At 43.9% G+C, this 14,334-nt stretch overlaps 1 protein-coding gene across 8 annotated transcripts in view; it reads right to left on the bottom strand.

Annotated features, from left to right (window-relative positions):
- Nucleotides 1-14,334, bottom strand: part of FOXN3 (forkhead box N3) — a 446,920-nt gene that overhangs the window by 357,911 nt on the left and 74,675 nt on the right. The window lies entirely within an intron of this gene.

The following is a 14,334-nucleotide window of genomic DNA, read 5'->3' as shown; positions in this document are numbered from 1 at the left end:
GAATGAACTTTGGAAAATTCTTAAATATTGTAATTGAAAAATAAATAGCACATCTCTAAATAACCCATAAGACAAAGAAGCAGTCAAAAGAAAAATCAGAAAGTATTTTGAACTGAATGAAAAAAAAAAAAACATATTGCAATTTGTGGGGCACTGCTAACGCAGACGTAGAGGAAAGTTTAAAACACTAAATGCTACATTAAAAAAGAAAGAAAGTCTCAAATTAATAGCTTTATTATCCTCCATCTTAAGAAACTAGGGAGAAAAAAAATGTAGATGAAACCCAAAGCAAGCGGAAGAAAGGAAATAATAGACTCAAAACTAAATACAATAGAAAACAAAAAATATAGGAAATAATGAAACTAGAAAATAGGTCTCTGAGGTCAATAAAACTAATAAATCTCTAATTAATATTACCAGGTAAATGGGAGAGAAAGAAAAAATTGCAAAAATCAGGAATGAGAATGGTGATATCACTACAGCTTATATATATTAAAAATGGGCATTATGAACAACTTTATGCCAATAAATTCAATAGTTTAAATTAAGTTGACAAGTTCCATGAAACACACGAATTAATAAAAGTCAATAGGGAAAACAATCTGAATAAGCTTACATTTATTAGAGAGACTGAACTTTCAGGGAAAGATATATTCCCATGAAAAAGACTCCAGGTCCGAATGATTTCAGTGATGAATTCTACCAAACATTTAAGGAAAAAATAATACTAATTCCTCACAAATACTCTCAGCAAATTGAAGAAGACAGAATGCTTTCCACTGTATTCTATGAGATGAGGATCACTCCAAAACCAAAACCAGGCAAACACACACACACACACAAAAAAAACAAACACCAAGAGCCATCAGGAACATACATGTGGAAATTCTTAACAAAAATGTCTAACAAGGCTTCCCTGGTGGCTCAGAGGTAAAAAATCCGCCTGCCAGTGCCGGAGACAAGAGTTTGATCCTTGGTCCAGGAAGATCCCACAAGCCGCAGGGCAACTTAGCCCATGCACCATGGATACTGAGCCTGTGCTCCAGAGCTCGGGAGCCACAGCTACTGAGCCCACTGCCGCGAGGACTGAAGCCCGAGCGCCCTCGAGCCCGTGCTGCTCAAGACAAGCCACTGCCGTGGAGACGGGCCCCACTCAGCACAGCTGGGGAAACGCCTGCACAGCAATGAAGACCCAGCACAAGCAATAGTGAATACTTGACAAAAAATTTAATGTTTACCAAATTAAATTCAGTGAAAGATGTATCATTCACACACACACACACATAACCAACTGGGGTTTATTCCAGGGATGCAGGGTTGAACAATGTTAGAAAATTCAATCAACATAATTCACCATGTGCTGTGCTGTGCTTAGGCACTCGGTTGTGTCCAGCACTTTGTGACCCCACGGACTGCAGCCCGCCAGGCTCCTCTGTCCGTGGGATTCTCAGGCAAGAACACTGGAGTGGGTAGCCATTCCCTCCTCCAGGGGATCTTGCCAACCCAGGGATCAAACCCAGGTCTCCTGCATTGCAGATGGACTCTTTACCGTCTGAGCCACCAGGGAAGTCTAACTCACCATAGTAACGACTAAAACAGTCATATGCTCACTTCAGTAAACATGTGAGAAAATCCAATAGCTTTTCTTGGTAAAAATCAGCAAACAAGGAATAGAAAGGAACTTCATCAATTTAATCAAGAACACAATTTTTTTTTTTAAATCCCATAGCTACTATCATACCTAAAGATGAAAGACTGAATTCTTTGTTCCTAAGATGAGGAACAGGCAACATTTTCTGTTCTCACCACTTCTATTTAATATTTTATTGTAGGTTCTAGTCAGAACTTCCAGACAAGAAAAGGCAATCAGATGAGAAAGGACAAAGTAAAATTGTATTTGCAGATGATGTAATCATCTTTGTACAAAATCTCAAACAACCTGCAGAAAAGATGCTAGAACTAGTAAGTGAGTTCAGCAAGGGTGAAGAATACAGCATCAGTATACAAAGACAGCTACATTTCTATATCTTGGCACACCATCAGAATCGAAAAGACAATTTACAATACGATATAAACATTAAAATACTGAAGGATAAATCTGGCAAAAGATATGGAAGACCTGTATGCTAAGAACAAGGGCCTAAAGAAATGGTGAGATATACCATGTTCATGGATTAGAAGACTCAATTCATTAAAATATTAATTCTCTCCAAATTAATCTGGATTCAACATAATCTCAATCAAAATCCCATCACTTTTTTGGTAACAGCTGCCAAGATGATTAACAATTTACGTAGAAGTACAAAGGACCCAGAATAGCCAAGACAACCTTAAAAAAGAACGAATAGGGAGGAACTGCACTGCATAACCCTGAGATGTATTATAAAGCTACAATAATCAAGACAGTGTGATACTAGCATTAAGACGGACAAACAGATCAGTGAAGCAAAATGCTGACTCCAGAAACAGATTCATAGGTATTTGGTCAACCGATTTTAAACAAAGGTACAAAAGCACTTCAGTGGGAAAAGAAAGTTTCAACAGATGGTTCTGGAACAATTTGAAATCCATATAGTTAAAAATGAATTTCAGTACATACCCTGTAATATATACAAAAATTAATTGAAAATGGATCACAGAAATGAATACAAAACTATAAAACTTTTAGAGAAAAACATAAGGGAAAACCTCTGTGAATCTCATGTTAGGCAAATACCTCAGTTATAACACTAAAAGTTCCATCCTTAAAAGAAAAAATTGATAAACTGGACTTCAAAATTAAGAATGCCTGCTCTTTGAAAGACACAATTAAGAGAATGAAAATATAAGTTATAGATTGTAATAAAATATTTGCATACAGTTCAGTTGTTCAGTCGTGTCTCATTCCTTGTGACCCCATGGACTGCAGCACACCAGGCCTCCCTGTCCATCACCAACTCCCAGAGTTACTCAAACTCATGTCCATTGAGTTGGTGATGCCATCCAGCCATCTCATCCTCTGTCATCCCCTTCTCCTCCTGCCCTCAATCTTTCCCAGCATCAGGGTCTTTTCCAAGGAGTCAGTTCTTTGCATCAGGTGGCCAAAGTACTATAGTTTCAGCTTCAGCATCAGTTTCTCCCAATGAATATTCATGACTGGTTGCCTTTATCATATCTGATCAAAAAAAAACTTGTATCTAAAATATATTTTAAAACTCTCAAAACTCAGTGATAAGTAAATAATCCACCTGACAATACACTGGGGAAAAGACGTCAACAGGCACTTCACTGAAGAAGCTTCCTGCGTAGCTCAGTCAGGGAAGCATCTGCCCACAGTGTGGGAGACATGGGTTCGATCCCTGGGTCAGGAAGTTCCCCTGGAGAAGGACACGGCAACCCACTCCAGTATTCTTGCCTGGAGAATCCCATGGACAGAGGAGCCTGGCGGGCTACAGTCCACGGGATCGCAGAGTCACACACAACTTATCACTATCTTTCTTTCTTACTAAAGAAGATATATTAATGACAAATAAGAACATGAAAAGATGCTCAATAACATAAGTCAGCACAGAAATGCAAATTAAATCTATAATGAGAAACCAACACTACATATCTGTTAGAATGGCTAAAATTTGTAAAGACCCACCAAATTTTGGCAAAGATGTGAAGCAACTAGAACTCTCATACGCTGTTGGTGGGAATGTAAAATGGTACAAATACTTTGGGAAACATTCTGGCAGTTTCTTAAAAATTAAACATACACCTACCATACAATCCAGGCATTTCACTCTTAGGCATTAACCCAAGAGAAAAGCATATGAAAGCATATGACCATACAGAGATCTGCACACAAATATTCAGGGCAGTTGTATTTCTGATAGCCAAAAACTGCAAACACTCAAAGGTCTATCAGAAAGTGAATGAAAAAATAAATTCTGGTATGTTCATTCAAAGGAATATAACTCAGCAGTAAAGAGAGAGCAGTGTTCACACACACTACAACATGGATGAAGCTAAAATAATTATACTGAATGAAAGAAGCGAGACACACCTCCTCACGCCATGCTCCACACTTGCACTAAACACATCCACACGCCATGTGACCCCGTTTATGTAAATTTATAGGCAGTGCCTCCACGGTGACGGAAGGCGGATTAAAGTTCACTTGCCTACTTGAAGGAGGGGAGGGATGAAAGGAGAGATTACAGAGAGGAAAAGACGCTTTGGCAGGTGACGAATATCTTCACTACCTTGATTGTCAGATGGATTCACAGGTGTATACATATGTCAAAGCTTACCAAATGGCACATTTTGAATATGTACAGTGTACTATTCATCAGTGATACCTCAATAAAGGTAATTTCTGGAAAGATTACCTATATGTTAAGACATGCTTCTTAATGCTTTTGACCCGTGTATTTCTATAGTATAAAAGCAATCAAACCCTAGGTCCCTACATAACCCACAGGGCATGCATACATGCTCAGTCATTCAGTGTCCAACTCTTTGTGACCCCAAGGACTGCAGCCCACCAGGCTCCTCTGTCCATGGGCTTCTCCAGGAAGAATGCTGGAGTGGGTTGCCATGCCCTCCTCAAGGGGATCCTGCCCACCCAGGGATAGAACTCACATCTCCTGCATCGCCTGCATAGGCAGGCAGATTCTTTGCCGCCATGCCACCTGGGAAGCCCATAACCCATAGTAGCCAGCCACAAAAACCTAATTTAAGTCTCATGTAAAAATTGATATACATAAGCAAAAAAAAAAAATGGTATGCAAGTTCCTGCCTAGTCCATAAATAATTTGTGTTTGTTTGAATATAAGCAGAATGTTCAACATGAATTACTAGTCAGACTGTGTAACACTGTCTCTGCCCCGTACAAATCTTCAGGTGAAACAGGCACCTTAAGATGTACCCTGCTTTCTTTATGGCACAGCTTACCCTGGCACACAACTAAAGGAGAATTTTAAATTTTGGCAGTATTATTGTGAAGTCTAGAGGCTTTGGCTGTCTCCTTAGAGTGTTTCTCTCCCTCCACCATTCCTCTTTCTTTAACTTGTAATCGCTGGGAAACAAGGGCAGGAAATATACTTGCCAATGTCAGGCACTATTTTCCTCTTTTAAGGAGGTAACAGCTACGAATTCCAAATGTTTGTCACTTAATCAATTTGAAAGAAAGGAAAATGCATTAGACTTTCCATTTACCCAGGAAAGGGACACTTTGGGTTCTAATTCACTGAACTTTCTAGCTATTCCAGAACATCTTTTTCCGCTGTTGTTCACTTTCTCCTGGATTAGACAATGCCTCCAGATTATAATTATGGGCTTCAGGTTTCATTACACAGTCTTGTGGCTGTTGAGAAGAATCCGCAGCGAAGTGGCCCTCTGCCCCAATCTCCCGTCTATAGGCTCATCTGTCTGCCACAGTCTCCTGAGTACTTGCAAAACTTTAGGGCAGAATGTGCAAAGAATGAATCTGATGAGATGAGCTCCTTTTTTTTAAATGATAAACAATTTAATGATAAATAATTTCACTATACTTCTTAGGTGAGTGATTTAAAATAAATATGTCATTTTCTCTAGAATTAAGAAAATGATCAAAAATTATTTCTTGGAATAATACAGAGTTGAACTCGTCTCAGCGAGTTCAGCTGTAGCCAGGTGGACCTCAGCTTGCCAGAGAAGACGCTGTCAGAAAGATGGCTGTTGCTGTTTAGTCACTGAGTCATGTCTGAATGTTTTGCAACCCCATGAACTGTAGCCCACCAGGCTCCTCTGACATGGGATTCTCAGGTAAGAACACCGCAGGCTCTGGGAGGGCTCAGTAAGCGCTAACCCAACAGGAACGCCCACCTCTCAAGGCCGCAGGAGTCTGAGATGGCTGCAGCTGTGAGAAAAGTCTTGAGATACGGGAATAACGGGCTTTGTGCGGTTCCCACCGCCCGGCTCTGGCTCTAACCCAGAACCCAGCAGAGTCCAGTCCTTCTTCCCCTCTGAGCCCTCTACCATCCCTGCAGGCTGCCTGTGTGGTCTGGTCCCAAGGCCACCTCCAGCCACAGTGACTGTCACAGAGCAGTCGCCTGCAAAGGATTAAGTCACTGAATCGCATCTGACTCTGTGGCCCACCAGGCTCCTCTGCCCATGGGATTCTCCAGGCAAGAATACCGGAGGGGATTGCCATTTCCCCTTCCAGGGGATCTTCCCAACCCAGAGATCTAACCCACGTCTCCTGCGGCCTCTTCATCGGCAGGCAGATTATTTACCACTGGGCCACCTGGGAAGTCCCATCAATCATGTGGGATCTTATTACAATGCAGATTCTGATTCAGTAGGTCTGGGCTGCAGCCTAAGATGCTGCATTTCTTTTTTTTTTTTAATACCTAAAACATTTTGTATTGGGGTATGTGTGTGCTTAGTCACTCAGTCGTGTCCCACTCTTGCAACCCCATAGACTGTGGCCTGCCAGGTTCCTCTGTCCAGGGGCCTCTCCAGGCGAGAACACTGGAGCCGGCTGCCATTTAGCCAATGACTACTCTGTGATAGTTTCAGGTGAATCGTGAAGGGACTCGGCCAGACATACTCATGTATCTGTTCTTCCTCAAACCCTCTTCCATCCAGGCTGGCACCTAACACTGAGCAGAGTTCCTTGTTCTACACAATAGATTCTTGTCGGTTTACCGTTTTAAATATAGCGATGTGTACATGACCTTCCCAAAGTCCTTAACTATCCCCTCCTCCTGGCAACCATGAGTTCGCTTTCTAAGTCTGTGGGTCTCCTTCTGTTTTGTAAGTTCATTTGTATCATTTCTTTTCAGATTCCACATATAAGGAATGTCATATATCTCCTTCTCTGTCTGACTTGCTTCACTCAGTACAACTCCAATGGCCTTATATCATCCATTTAATGGCCGAGTAGTATTCCACTGTGTGTATGCACCACCTCGTCTTTATCCATTCCTCTGTGGATGGACATTTAGGTTGCTTCCATGTCTTGGCCGTTGTAAACAGTGCTGGGTGAACACTGGGGCATGGTACACGCATCTTTTGGGGCCACGTTTCTTCTCCAGATATATGCCCAGCAGTGGGACTGCAGGGTCATATGGCAGCTCTGTTTTTACTTTTTTAAGGAACCTCCATACTGTCCTCTGTAGTGGCTGTCCCGGTTTACATTCCCACCAACAGTGCAGGAGGGTCCCAGGTGATGCATCAGCCAGGTGCAACGTATATGCAGCTGGTTCTAGTCGACACGTAGCAAGGGCTGAATCTGCAGCGGTTCTCAAAGGCGGTACCTCGACCAGCAGTGTTGGCAACAGCGGGCAGCAGAGGAACAGCAAGCCCCCCAGCCTCACCAGAGACCCCAGAACCAGAAACCGGTGACAGAGCCCAGCGGTCTGCACGTTAATAAGCCTTCCAGGTGGATTCTGATGCACACGGATAATCCAACCAGCTCCATTTCAACAGGCCTGCCATGGACACTTCTAGAAGAAGCCCAGTTATAGAGGACTATGTTAAACCAGAATGTGTTGCAGTCTTCCAAGAGACATCATCAGCTCTAATTTTTTTTAAAGGAAGAAAATACCATATGAAATACACAAACACAAGAGCTTTCTTGTTGACAAGGTACAATACACATACACCACCAGCATAATCACGGGCTCCATTTTCACATATTTATAATAAACATGTCACAACTGTATTTTTAAAAACTCTCTTCCCTTTCCAAACTCTACATTTAAATTAGAACACTCAAAACTACGTCTATTCTTAAACTTTACAAACCTTAAATAATGTGTGAGCACATTATGAGACGATCAGGAAAGCACAGCACAGCCCCCAATTCAGAGCGGCAAACAAAACTCTACCCACTGCGAAAACAATATAAGCAAAGGATCTTATTCACAACCGTGTTGGCAGGTTGATTTTGCCCCAACATTTCCACCGATAACCCAGTAAGGATGAGGTCAACCAGATGATTGTTGTGAATAATTTCACCATTTACCTAGAGATTTTTTTTTAATTACCACGGTAGGCACCAGATTAAAGAGATCTAGCTGCACATGTAGATAAGAAAGACTCCAAAGATAAATTAGATTGAATCACAGAGAAAGGTAGGAGGCTTACATACCAGAATTCAATAAAAATGAGGAAATATTAATGGAGAAAGAAACTACATTTTTATACTTGGGCTTGCCTCAAGGTCATGCAGAGGATGGAAAGCATATAAAAATTAGTATCTATAAAAAGAGCCGTCGAGAACACAAATAGACATTGATCACACCAAGTTGCTTGCGGCCACATGAACTCAAAGCCAAAAAATTATGATTCCACGCGCTGCCTGCACAGAGGCAGCCACAGGCCAGTCTCCTCCGTCGCGTCCTGTGTTCTTCCCGCTGCCCTAAGAAAAGATTCACACCAGCAGATGCCGGGACCGACGGGCCTCTCAAGGGTGAGCCGGGGAACAGTGCCATCAGCACCACCCAGAGGTGGAGACGCTCTTGGGCCCCGCCCTGGATCTGTTCAGAACCTGTTTTAACAGCATGTCTAAATATGGGGGGGCATCGGTGGTAAAGAATCCGCCTGCCAATGCAGGAGACGCAGGTTCGATCCCTGAGACGGGAAGATCCCCTGAAGAAGGAAACGGAGACCCATTCCAAGTCTTCTTGCCTGGAAAGCCCCACGGAGTCTGGCGTGCTACAGTCCATGGGGTCACAGAGCTGGACACGACTTAGCAACTGAACCACCACCACTAGATTTGTGGGCACGGCCTCCTCGAGGTGAGCTGCCCAAGCCTGCTTCCGGCCTCTTGGACCCACCTGGATACGCACTGTGACGTCCTGACTTTTTCCTGGTTGCTGCTGGAAATGAAGGTGAGACGCCCTTCTCAATCACCCCAAACTAAAATACCGACATGGGGGGCAGTTCCTTCTAAGGAAGTCAATGGCCTTTATCACACTGTGTCTTACTTTGGAGTAGAAGTCACAGCGTGACTCCTGTTTTACGGACTGAGAAAAAACAGTTGGGAATTATTGAAGGTCAGTGGTTTCTACTAGCAATTCCCAGGTGGTGCAGTGGGAAAGAACCCACCTGCCAATGCGGGAGCCGCATGTTCGAGCCCTGGGTCAGGAAGATCCCCCGGAGAAGGAAATGGAAACCCGCTCCAGGGTTCTTGCCTGGAAATATTCATAGACAGAGGAGCCTGGCGGGGTACAGTCCATGGGGTAGCAGAGTCAGACATGTGTGTGAGCGCATGCACACACACGCACACATGCATGCGTGCACGCGCGCAAGCGTGCACACACATGCGCACACGCACACACGTGCACGCACGCACACACGTGCACGCACATGTACGCATATACAACGCGTGCGCGCACGCACACATACACATGCATGCACACGCACACACATACATGCACACACACACATGCATGCACACGCACACGTGCACACTCATGACACGTATGCGTGCGCGTGCACGCAACACACATGCGCACACGCACATACGCGCACACATGCACGCACGCACAACGCGGGCACACGCGTGCGCACACACGCACACAACTAAGAGCTATGTTCCCTCTTATTTTCGCGACACCGTGCCATCTGGTATTCCCCTGGAAACCCCCAGAACAAAAGGGAAAAGCTCCGCTTAGGTCAGGTGGTACACAGTTCTGACCGTTGGACCCATAACTAAGAATGTACTCTTCTTTCCTTCCTTTTTTGCTCCCAACAGTAATCTCGGGTCAAGTCTCAAGCCTGAAGACACCTTAATCAGTATCATCTCACAGCATTTTCCAATCACTTGAAAGTGCGCCAGCATCTGAATGCTGTTGTTTATTTTTTCTTTTTGCCTATTTTGGAGTTCAGAGAGAATATACTTAAGATTTTCTGTATGACAGAAAGAAGTCTCAGGATCCATTTTTTCAAAGGAACACTGGAATTTTCCTTTTCAGCCCTTTGAGAGAGGAGTCTAGCAAACCAAAGACTTGCGCTCTCTCTGGGTTGGCTTCGAAGGCTTCTGCCCCTCACTCAAGAAGGAGGCTTCCAAACCAAAGTACTTACAAGCAAACTGCCCCAGCAGCAAAGAACATCAGAAAAGAAAGAAATCGGGCATCTTCTAGGCCCATGGTTCTCAATCTCTGCTGAAGGTCAGAGTCCTCTGGCGAGGTTTTAAAAATCCCAGTGCCCAAGGCACACCCTAGACCCGTAAGTCAAACCTTTGGACACAGAGTATTCTTGGGCTTCCCCTGTGGCTCAATTGGTAAAGAATCCACGTGCAATGAGGGAGACCTGGGTTCGATCCCTGGGTTGGGAAGATCCCCTGGAGAAGGGAATGGCTGCCCACTCCAGGATTCTGGCCTGGAGAATCCCATGGACTCTATGGTCCATGGGGTCACAAACAGTCAGACACGACTGAGCGACTTTCACTTTCAACTTTCACTTGGGCACAGAACCAGGCACTGAATTTTTTCAACCCCCCAGGTGATTCCAATGCCCATCCAAGTGTGAGAACCAATGAGCCCAGCAGTGACACTGACTCCCACACAGACGCCACGGGCTCGGTTCCACCCATGGCCCCGCACCTCCAAGATCTACCCCAACTCTTGCCACATGCCGGGCAGCTGAATCTCGGGATATAGACTTCCGCTCACATTCCAGAACCTGCTCTTCTAAAACAGCTGCTTCAGTGGGGGTATATTTCTTTGCAATGCTCTTCTAGTTAATAAATGCTTTCTCATTCCCTTAATATTCCTCCCTGCTAACGCATAACCTACAAACACATGAACAACATGCACGCAAACAGCAGGAGACAGTGAAGAACGGGGAGCCCGGCGTGCTGCCGCCGTGGGGTCACAGAGCCGGATGCGACTAGCAACTGAGCAGCGACAGAGCACAGAGGACAGCTGCTGTATCTCAACAGGGCATTTTCTCTTTACGATTCCATCGTTTGACTCTCACGTGACACGCCTAATGTTTAAGGAAGCTCAGCTTTTCTTTCTTTCTTCTTCTTTTTTTAACTGGCGGTGAAATTTCAGCTGGAAATCTACTCTAAAAGATCTTCAAGAAACAGCCCAAGTAAGAACACGGCTGTATTTATTTTTTATGAGTAGCTGAAGGCTGATCAAAACGTTCCTCCCAAGTCACAAAATGTGCAACCCTGGCGTTTTTCAGGGCTCTTTTTTTGGCACACTGAACACAGGTCAAGACACAAAACAGCATTTTATTTTAATTATTCTTCTTGAACCTCCTGCATCTCCAAGCATCGATTCTTAAAGAAACTCATTCATGGTTAGCAGATAATGCAGCCGTTTTCACCCTGCAGTGACCAAGTACAGAGAAAATATAGTGAATACACTTTTCTTTACCAAAGAGGTGCTGTTAACGTGTCCTTGGATTACAACTGCTTGTGTGTGAACTTACAGAATATTTTCCAAAACGTCTTTTCAACAAGCAGGGCTTGCTGAGTTTGCCAAAACTACTTCCTAAACTTTGTCTGTTCTGTTCTTTGGCAACTCTTTCCGACAAGCTACCCCATTCAAAGTCTTTCCTCTGCTCTAATCCATCTCATTACATTGTCTTCCATTTTGCTGTTACCTAGTCACAACACGGATCTTCAAAGAACTCCCCAAAAGGATGAAGTCAGAATCCTGATCGATCTTCCGTTAACACCGGAAGGAAGATTTATGTATATGCCCATAGAAACACACGTCCTTGGTAACTCCCAGTCAGTGCAGAAGAATTAAAGTCACAGATTCTACTCCATGAAAATTTGGTTCTGTCTAATGATAAAAGACTACCTTCTTAAAGACAAAGATGAAACAGTTGCAAATAATGGCACATTTGTTTGGTGCTGATTTTGAGTCTTTCCAGGACATCAACACTCTACATTAAAAGGTCACCAGAGAGGAGATACAGCCACCAGTCAAAACGTTTCAGGCAAGAAATGAAGAGCAAGAAAGACTTGCCAGCAACACGCGGTTGGCTAAGGGCAAAGGGGCTCCAGAGTCCGGCAGACCTAGGTTCAAATCCTGGCTGTGTCTCCCTGGGTCAGACGGTCAGCCTATGACCATTCCCATCTCTAAAATGCAAACAATGAGAATTCCCTGGTGGTCCAGTGGTTAGGCCTCCACACTTTCACTGCCAAGGGTGTGGGTTCAATCCCTGGTCAGGGAACTAAGATTTCCATAAGCCGCACTGCTCTGCCAGTGAATAAATAAAGTACAATGCAAATAATGGCAATAATGACCTTCCCAGGGTTGCTGTGAGGATTCAAAGGTTTAGAAAGAAGTGGGTGCAGGCCAGCTATTCCTGCTGCATTCTAAAGAAATGCAACCCAAAATAAACCCATGAGACAAAAGAAGTGGGTGTTACCTGTGTGCACCTTACAGACGAGAAAAGGGAGGGTCCCAGAGATTGTGAACTCATCCTTTCTAAAACACAAATCTTTCTAAAACACAAAAATGACTGTACCGTTCTCATTTAGACCTCTTCAGTGATTCTCACGACCCAGAAATGAGAGAGACACATAAAGTTCCAATTCCTTCTCTTGGCATAATCCCTGGATGAGATTTATTTTCCCCAAAAAACTCAACCCCAAATCACATTTGTTTGTTTTTTCTTAAGATGCTTTTTTTTTTTTTTTTTAGTCTTTATTGAATTTGTTACAATATTGCTTCTGTGTTATGTTTTGGGTTTTCGGCCACAAGGCATGTGGGATCTTAACTCCTCAACCAGGGATCGAACCCACGCCCCCTGCACTGGGAGACGACGTCTTAACCGCTGGACGCCAGGGCAGTCCCCCAAATCACCTCTGCCACGAGGTCTTTCTGCAGCAGCACAGACAGCGCTGTGCGTCCTTCTTTGGGGCTCCCACCCTACACGGACACACTTTTAGCAAAGTGCCCACAGATTTTTCTGAGCTCGTTGGTTCATGCATCTGAATCTATGCACTAAGCAGGAAGTTCCCTAAGAACAAGGACACTGGGGTATTCATCTCTGTAGCCCAAGCAGCTAGCCTAGCACGGAACACCTGGTAGATACTCCACAGAACGTTGAAGAATGAGGGAATGAGTGAGTGGTCCAAAGCCATCCAACAAGTAAACGGCAGAGCCGAGCGGACCCCACGCCTTCCAAACTCCTGTTGGGTCAGCATCCCCGGAACCACACTGCCTTTGTCAGCGAGTGGGCGACATCGCAGCGAAGACCCGAGGCTCGACCTCCCTATTCAGGATGGACTTGCATGTAACCTTAGGGCGTTTGTTTAAAAACAAACAAAAAAATAACCACAAGTCTGCCTGCATCGATTTTCACATGTGTGAAAGAGGGCTCATACTTAATATTGGACTTTACACAGGAGCTGGGACAGAAGAGAAAAAGCAATCAGATAACACAGACATGTCCCTCCTTGAAAAGTGCCTCCGTCTAAAACCGTCACAATAGTGAACACAATTAGATAACAAATAATAATACCAAATACCACAGTTTATTGCCATCCTTTCTTCTGAGGCTTTCAATTGGAACTGAAAACACAATTACTAATTAAATTAGACAACAGGAGGCATCAGTGTCCAAACAGGGCCCTCCTGATACAAATGAGTTACTGCAGCTACTCCAGTGTCTCCCTGCCACTCAAAGAGGGGGTTCTTTCCTGGGCGGGAGTCAACTCGGAAAACTAGACCCCTATCCTGCATTTGTTCCTGGACTGGAAATGCCGTTCATTTCCCTATTTCCCACATGGTTACTGAGCCACTGTGAGGCCACAAAGACGCTACAACCCAGTTCCTCCCCTCAAGGAGCTTAACGGACGCTGGAGACGGACGAGCACAGATGTGAAAAGCCCAGCAGAGACTTAGGCAAAAAAATAAGTCTTGGGACTTCCCCAGTGTCCATGGCTAAGGCTCCATGCTCCCGGTGCAGGCGGGAGGGGGCGAGGGCAGTCTCTGGTCAGGGGTTAATTATTTATTTTTTAAATTTATTATTTTTTAAATTAATTAAAGTCTCAAGTCAGGAGAAAAAGAGCAGGGGACTCATATTTCTCACCCTGGAGGTATCTGGGTGAAAAATAGAAGCAGCTTTAAAGTAGAACAGGGAGAAACAGGAGGCCACGATCTTCGGGGAGGCTGAGAGCATTCTGTTTTCTCCTCTTCTTTTTTTAAAATTCAATTCTATAGTGGAAAGCACCAAGTCCCTTCCTTTCCTTTTACTTGAAGACTTCTCTAAATTGTGCTTTTGAAGGCATTAGGAGAAAAAAAAAAAAAAAAAGGTTTTGTAGTCCAAGGGAAAATTGGGGAAATTAAATTTTAAATTATAGAATAAAAATATTTTCTTACTAAAGGATGGCTCAGACATTTTTAA

Source organism: Bos grunniens, chromosome 10 (genome assembly GCF_055505025.1).
Source record: "Bos grunniens cultivar Pamir isolate PY7600 chromosome 10, Bosgru_T2T1.0, whole genome shotgun sequence".
Lineage (NCBI taxonomy): Eukaryota > Metazoa > Chordata > Mammalia > Artiodactyla > Bovidae > Bos > Bos grunniens.
The sequence above is the reverse complement of the archived record's forward strand: the minus strand, read 5'-3'. Positions and strand labels throughout refer to the sequence as shown.